Source organism: Scatophagus argus, chromosome 14, assembly GCF_020382885.2.
Source record: "Scatophagus argus isolate fScaArg1 chromosome 14, fScaArg1.pri, whole genome shotgun sequence".
NCBI classification, from domain to species: domain Eukaryota; kingdom Metazoa; phylum Chordata; class Actinopteri; family Scatophagidae; genus Scatophagus; species Scatophagus argus.
This window is the reverse complement of record NC_058506.1, coordinates 2,474,164-2,481,554: the sequence shown is the minus strand read 5'-3', so window position 1 is coordinate 2,481,554 and position 7,391 is coordinate 2,474,164. Positions and strand designations below refer to the sequence as shown.

Sequence of the window (7,391 nt, the reverse complement as noted above, 5' to 3'; positions counted from 1 at the left end):
GGATAATTTTTGCATGTCTGCTACTGCGATGAACTGTCTGCCTCTGGAACACAGACAGAATGTGTATTCACTGTCATGGCCATAGCCACAGGACCCAGGAAGAGGTAATGGAGTGTAAATAATGTGCAACAACAGTTGCCTAGACAGCTGTAAGGTTGGGTCATATCAGTTGTTGTGTTTATTGAGGATGCTATTCTCAGCCACTCCCAATGGTTCACACAACAATGGTTCACTTCTAAGAACTGTTTCCTGACAGACTCTGGCCTTTGCTCTTTGGCCTTCCCACCTGCTCTAAAACTCAGTCAAACAGGTGTTTATACCACTTTGTGCTCCAGCAACCTTGTCTAACAACTGCAAATAGGTCATTACCTGCATTAACCTTTGTGGGCTCATGTCCTGACATGAGCTGCTGTGCCAAGTAGGCCTATCAAAAGGCAGTTGTTCACGGCAAGTATTATTGGCTGTGCTAGCAGCTTGGCTATAAAGGATAACAATATTGGTCTGCTGGCCAGTCTACCACATTTGTCCAGACTGAAATATCCTAAATATTGGATGGATTTCAATGACATTTTTACTGACATTCATAGTCTCCAAGTGATGTATCCCAGTGACTATGCTAACCCCCTGACTGTTTATGAGGTTGATGCATTGGATGGACAGTCTTTAAATTTGGGACAACAGAAGTTAAAGTTTTCTGACACATCAGTGTGAGTCAGACTCAGGGTGAAAGTAAAAGAGATCAAGCAGCGACAGTGGGCTATTGGTGGTTCTGGAAGACAGTACACATTTGTATTGTCCCTTCCGTCTCAGTTTTAGACTCCCTGCACTCCTACATCTTAAAGTTACAATATGTAAGATAGATGATAGTTGTTGCTTTGCTTTGGGGACCAGCTAGACCTGCCAACCAAAAGCCAAGATTTAATGACCTGTAAATAAGACTTAACAATCAACTATCTTACACATTGCACTCTTAATAACAGCATGTTTACACTGTCACTGAGAGCATGATTTATCTCAAAGCACTGCCTAATTCTAAATAAAATATAAGATTCCAAAATAATTTGTCATTATGGTATTTTAAAAATTTGCTCAGTGGGATTTGTAAGAGAACAGCTGTAACAATGCTCAAAAGGTGAGGTTTTTAATTTTGTCAGTCGACAGCATAGGTATGTAGTCAAAGCATAGTTTCAAATGAAGTGAAAAAAAGCTGCAAAGCAAGTGAAACCTGATGCTACAATACTGGCTGAACACGGGGTGGATCCTTTAAATGCCTAGGTAAAATAGATCAGGAAAACACATGTCCAAATATGGACCAAACAGATGAAATGACAATGTCACAGTGAACTCTCTCTGTTCCTCCAGTGCTGGTTATAGGAGCATCAGGGTTGCTGTTTTCTATCAACACTGGACAACAATACAAAACATGTGACACCTCCCTGAGGGACGTTGTCAGATGACATTGGCAAACATTCATTGTTACACTTAATGCATTAAACCTCCCAGTCCCCTCCTTTCCTCCCAAATGTAACCATTATTCACCCCTCATGGTCCAACCTTGCGTGCAATCCCGTGATAGCCCTCATTCAGCCAAACCTTAACCCAGCTGACTTCTTTCGGAGTGATGGGCAAGGGCCTATTGTCTTGTAATCAGCCACAAAACTCAGCTAGGTCACCGTCACCGGCATACTGCAGGCTACACGTTCTCCCTGGGGTCACGCCATGTCCCCGGTCATGCTGGAGATGTCATAAATAAAGACAGACAGTGGAGAGAGAAAGAGAACAATGAATCCCCCCTTTCCTCTGCTTCCACTTCTGTCCCTCTTCCCCAGCAGCCACTGGGGATGTTGTAAATCAGAGAGCAGGGGTGGGGAGAAACCTGAGCCGAGAGCAAGGGAGTAAAGCAGGGAGACATTAAAGTGGAAACCTGGCTCTCTGGGAGTGTGTTCATTCTTGTCATCATTAGGGAGCGTGGGAGACAAAGGCAAGGAGAGATGATGATGATGAGGCATGGGGTGGAGGGAGGGAGGGGGGATATGCACACTTAGATGGACATATATAATGAAAACAGCAAACACAAACGCTTGTGTAGTCCCTCTTCTGTGTGCTGTTTCACTCGCACACCCGCGCAGGCCATAAATCCAGGCTGGCTAGGTTTAGTTCTGACAGCACAGCCGCTGGGAGACAAAGGTAATCCAGCAATAATTTTCAGCGAACAAGAGATTTTGATTTCTACCCTGTCAGGAGGGAGAAAGCCAAAATCCTGTGTAAAGGGCTTCCTTCTAGTGTGGCGCTGCCTAGCCTACAGCCAAGCAATGTCCTTGCATTCACAGGGATAAAGCCATCTCTGACAATGGCGGAAAAAAAGAATTGCTGATGGAGAGGGGAAAGGCTGAGGTGGTGAAGGTAGTGATGAAAGGGATAAGACTGTGTGTGTGTGTGTGTGTGTGTGTGTGTGTGTGTGTGTGTGTCTGTTGGCTGAATGCACCTTTGTGTCTTTGTGCCTCTATGTGCCTCAATGCAATCCAATTCCATACCAACCACAATTACAGATCACAAAAAAAATGTGTTTATAGGAGTAAAAGCATCCCACAGGTTTAATGATCCTAACCTTAATTCACCTCAAAATCAAAAATACATAGTTTTCCACAAATTTAGCCTCTCCTACATGAGTGTATGTATGCTTCCTTCTGCTTGCAATACAGAAAGAAGAAAGGCTCTATCCAATGCTCACAGCAAGGTCTACACATTATCTGGGGTAACTGGGTTATTATTTCTGCTCTTGAGTTTTTCAAAGGGATTCATTCATTCATTCATTCATTCATTCATCCATTTATTCATTCAAGCAAACAAAGAATCAGTAAGGCTTACAAGTTTAACATCAACCTCTTCTGACACAACCAAAGTGTTCCTGGTTGATAAATGTTCTAGCCATTTTCTACTGTTTACTGAGGCTGTCAAGATAGGTTTGCTCAGTGCTGCCTCGCTTTCACTGACATTGATCACTGTCCCTCTGGCCCCAGGTATCTCTCTCCCAGAGGTAACTAAGCCCTGTGGAATGTTCCGCGCCCCTCTCCCCGACCTCTGTGAGCATTTGGACTTTACTCTCACCCATCATCTCACATTTTCCCCTTGAGGTAGTGAGGCTTAGACCTGACAACCTATGAAGAGGGTAGGGGAGGAAAGCCAGTACCACTTTTACACTGGACTCTTACATCTGCCCACCAGACAGAGAAGGGGAGTTATGAAGGACAGCGCTGAGAGGCATGGAATTGAGCTCTGTGTAAGAAGAGAAAGCTCCTTGAGGGACCTTCAGGGTGTATTCATACTTGAGTTGTAGAGGAGCTTCTGCAGCACTGGTGTGAAATCACACTGCAATTGTGGTATTCAGCACTGGTGTTTGTTATGTGAAAGTGCACGAAGCTCAGGGTTTCACAGGCTTGATCATTACAGTTTAACGTCTCACTATAAGGTTGTACTTCATACAGTGAATAGACAATGTAACGCCATCAATATAGACAAAAACAAATCAAACAACACCAACAGGGACTTTAATGACATCACATTCTAAATACATAGACAGCTTTGCAGCTATAACAGCTTCCACTCTTCTGGGAAGGCTTTCCACAAGACTGTTTTGCTTATTCATGCAGTAGAGCAACAGTGAGGTCAGGCACTGATGAAAAGGCCTGGCTCGCAATCTCCAGTCCAGGTCATGCCAAAGGTGTTTGATGGGTTTTGAGGTCTGGGCTCTGTGTGGGCCATTCAAGCTCTTCCACACCATCACTCATCAACCATGTCTTTATGCACTTTGTTTTGTGCACTAGGGCACAGTCATGCTGGAATAGAAATGGGCCTTCAACTTTTGCCTCAAAGTTGGAAGCATAGCGTTGTCCATAATGTCTTGGTATGCTAAAGTATTAAGATTTCCCTTCACAGGAGGTAAGGGAACCATATATATATATATAAATTAGTCTGGTCTTAAAAGTGGAGGTGGTGTCTGCCTGTTGAACCCAGACTGGCAACTGGTTCCACAGCAGGGGTGCCTGATAGCTGAAGGCTCGTCCTCCCGTTCTACTTTATGAATTTTGGGAACTGCAAGTAAACCTGCACTCTGTGATCTGAGTGTTCTATAGGGAATGTTTGGGACTATTAGATCCTGCAGGTATGATGGGGCTAGTCCATTTAGGGCCTTATATGTAAGTAGGAGAATTTTAAAGTCTATTCTGAATTTTATATATATATATATAATTTTTATATATATATTATAATATATATTATGTAGACTCATGATCAGTCACTCAGAATATTATCTTTAATATAAATAATAATGTAAAATGGAACCCACTTTGGGAACCACTGTTCAACACCACCACCTCTATCTATTTGTGTTTCAGTCAGGGGTGGAAAAAGTACTGAAAAAATGTAATTGAGTAAAAGTATCTTTACTTTGCTTAAATTCTACTCAGAGTAAAAGTAAAAGTACGCATCTAAAAATGTACTCGAGTAAAAGTACAAAATTACTTCATTTAAAATGTAATTTGAGTACTAGTTACTTCATTACTTTCATTTATCTAACGCAAAAAGGATGAGTCATGAATAAAGTTCAGCACAAGTTGTTTAATATGCCTCGAAGTTGAATAAGTGCACATCCACACTTAAAAGAAACCCTTGACTGAGCTCAGTAACAGTTTCAATCCTATTGTCCAGCCAACAACATTATGAGAAAAGAATTACAGTATTCGAAGTCTCACAAATCAAAATAAAATGCACATACTGTAGGATCCGACTATTCAAACTAAAAATGGCTTCAGGATCCGACTATTCAAACTAAAATGGCTTCAGGATCAGCCTATTCAAACTAAAATGGCTTCAGGATCAGACTATTCAAACTAAAATGGTTTCAGGATCGTACTATTCACAATAACATGTCCCCAGGAAGCCCACAATCTACAATTTCAGACCAGTAAAGCTTTTGTTTAGTTTCAGCAGCAGCTGGTTTTCAAAGTTTTGGGCTGTAATTCTTGCTCTCTTTGCCGTGAAGAGCAACCCGGCAGAACTAAATAGTCTCTCACAGGCGGCTGAGGCAGGAAGGCCTGTGTTGAGCTTCAACGACAGTTTCTTAATGTTTGGAAAGGAATTGAGCAGGTCCATGCTGTCTGATGCACAGGCCAGATACCCCTCCAATTCCCCAGAACCCTCTGACTTGCGGGACTTCATTGCTGAAAAGTAGTCCTCCTCGTCTGATGAATGCTGCCTGCTCCCTGCACCCTGCTCCACCTCAGCATCTGCCATCTGGTCCAGTTGATGCCTCACATAAAGAAGTCCTGTTTAATGGCAGACACCGTAGGGATATTAAGTACAGAGCTATTTGTTCTTAAAGAGTACTATGATCAGCTAAGTCATATAACATACTGCATTTCAATAGCCCACTAGTGCATTTCAATACCCCACCTCCCACTGTAAATTTCACATTATGTTATGCTTTTTAGCATTTCTACGCATGTGGCTGATAAAACTCCTTGGATCCTACATTGAAATGTTGTTCATATGCATTTATTGAGAGAAAACAAATGAACAAGACTACTAAAAATATTACACACTGCACCTGTAAACTGTAAACTGAAGGTGACAGGGCTACAATCATAGAAAAGGGTAGAGCAAAAATAATAGTCCTGTGGTGATTGCTCGGCGTCCCGAACAGCGAAAAACTGAGGAAATCTCTCTACATATTAAATAACGTTATGTTGTGTAGTTATATCGCCTCAATCCTTATCCTCATACTCAAAACTATCAAAACATCCCATTTCATTTATCGTCACATTTAGCAAACTTCAATACGTGCAACTGCCCTTCTCAACTCACCCATACTTTTGAACGATCACTATTCACCCCCTTCCCTCGTTTACTTGGCTTGATCATGGTGAAAATAACATCATGACGGCACGGCACGGCACAGCGTGCTTACATGGGAAGGTTGTTATATGGGATGTAGTTAAAACAAATAATAAATTAACGGTTTGGAATGAAAGGACAAAACACTTGTGCTAACTTACCACCACATGCTTTCGCAAGTTAGACGTCGAAGTTTTGTAGGCTGAAAGCTCCGTTTTGCTGGGCAAACACATTTTGCACTGCATTATTACGTTGTTCCCCTGTTGGCGTTTGAACACGAAGAGCTCTTCCAAGTTGGGCCAAGGGTTTTTGTTTTGTATTTCCTCTTCTTTCCGTTCTGACTGTTCCTCCTCGTCCATTGTAACCACCTCACCTGCAACAGCCATCCCTACGCGTTGGAATCTAGAGCGCGCGCAATGGAATGTCGCTTAATTGACGTTCAATCCCGGGGACAAAGTGGTTTTCCGCCCAATTTTTTTTTTAAACTATCAGTGTTGTACTCAGTAACGTGAGGGGGTTTCAAATGTAGCGAAGTAAAATACTTGGGTCAAAATGTAATTGAGTAAAAGTAAAAATTACGCATTTCAAAAACTACTCTGAAAATTACAAGTTACTCATAAAAAGTACTCAATTACAGTAACGTGAGTAAATGTAATTCGTTACTTTCCACCCCTGGTTTCAGTATAAAGGCTTTTAAAAAATGTCATGCCCCTACACTATCTGTTTTTTTATGCTGCTTTTCTTTTTCTGACTTCCACAGTCTGTGCTCAGTGCTCCCTGTTAATGCAGGACAGCCACATTGGTCTGCCATCTTCAGAATGTCAACAGTAGCAAGATAATAGGCTGGAAATAGCACTTTCTCCCACCTCCCTGTAAAGCCTGTATGTATTTCCTTCTTCACAGCTTTTAACTGCTCACAGAGCAAATCATGTATCTGACAGACCTATAATGCGGATTAGAATTCAATCAGTATATGAGGGCAACAGGTGCATCAGTGTATGCAGTATGCCATAATGTACACGTGTTGCCACACTGCACGCCTGTCCTATATGTACTTATTGAAATTATTTAACACTTATATGTTGGGGCTTCGTCACCCTGAACCACTTACCACATCTCGAGCTCTTCTGTCATCAGGGATCCAGAAGATGAGCTTATTTTGGAGCTGGAAACGTGTATCACAATTTTTCTCAAGACGTTTCTACATGCTGGTAAATGGAAACATGGGTTCAAATTAAGAACAACTTGCAACATGTGTAAAAGTAGACCAAGTATTGTAGCATTTCTGACCTTACAGATAACCTTTAATTACCGGGGCTAGGAGCTGGCTAAATAACAATGTCCAAAAAGCAAAAGCAAAAATATGTTCCCTTGACCTTTGCATTGGAAAACAAGAAATTGTAACAGAAATAAAGAATAGTAAAGTAAAGGCTTAGTTTGAAATAACAATTGATGTTAAAAACCCCTTCAAAATAGAAATAGAAGTCTCTGGCTTTCAG

The 7,391-nt window shown here is 41.7% G+C and overlaps 1 long non-coding RNA gene across 1 annotated transcript; it reads right to left on the bottom strand.

Moving 5' to 3' along the window:
* Nucleotides 1-4,597: 4,597 nt before the first annotated feature.
* On the bottom strand, nt 4,598-6,562 carry LOC124070702. The gene is made up of 2 exons (XR_006845226.1): nt 6,054-6,562; nt 4,598-5,324 (listed from the first exon to the last, which is right to left on the bottom strand). It is a non-coding gene; the product is annotated as an uncharacterized LOC124070702 (long non-coding RNA).
* Between the last annotated feature and the right edge of the window lie 829 nt (nt 6,563-7,391).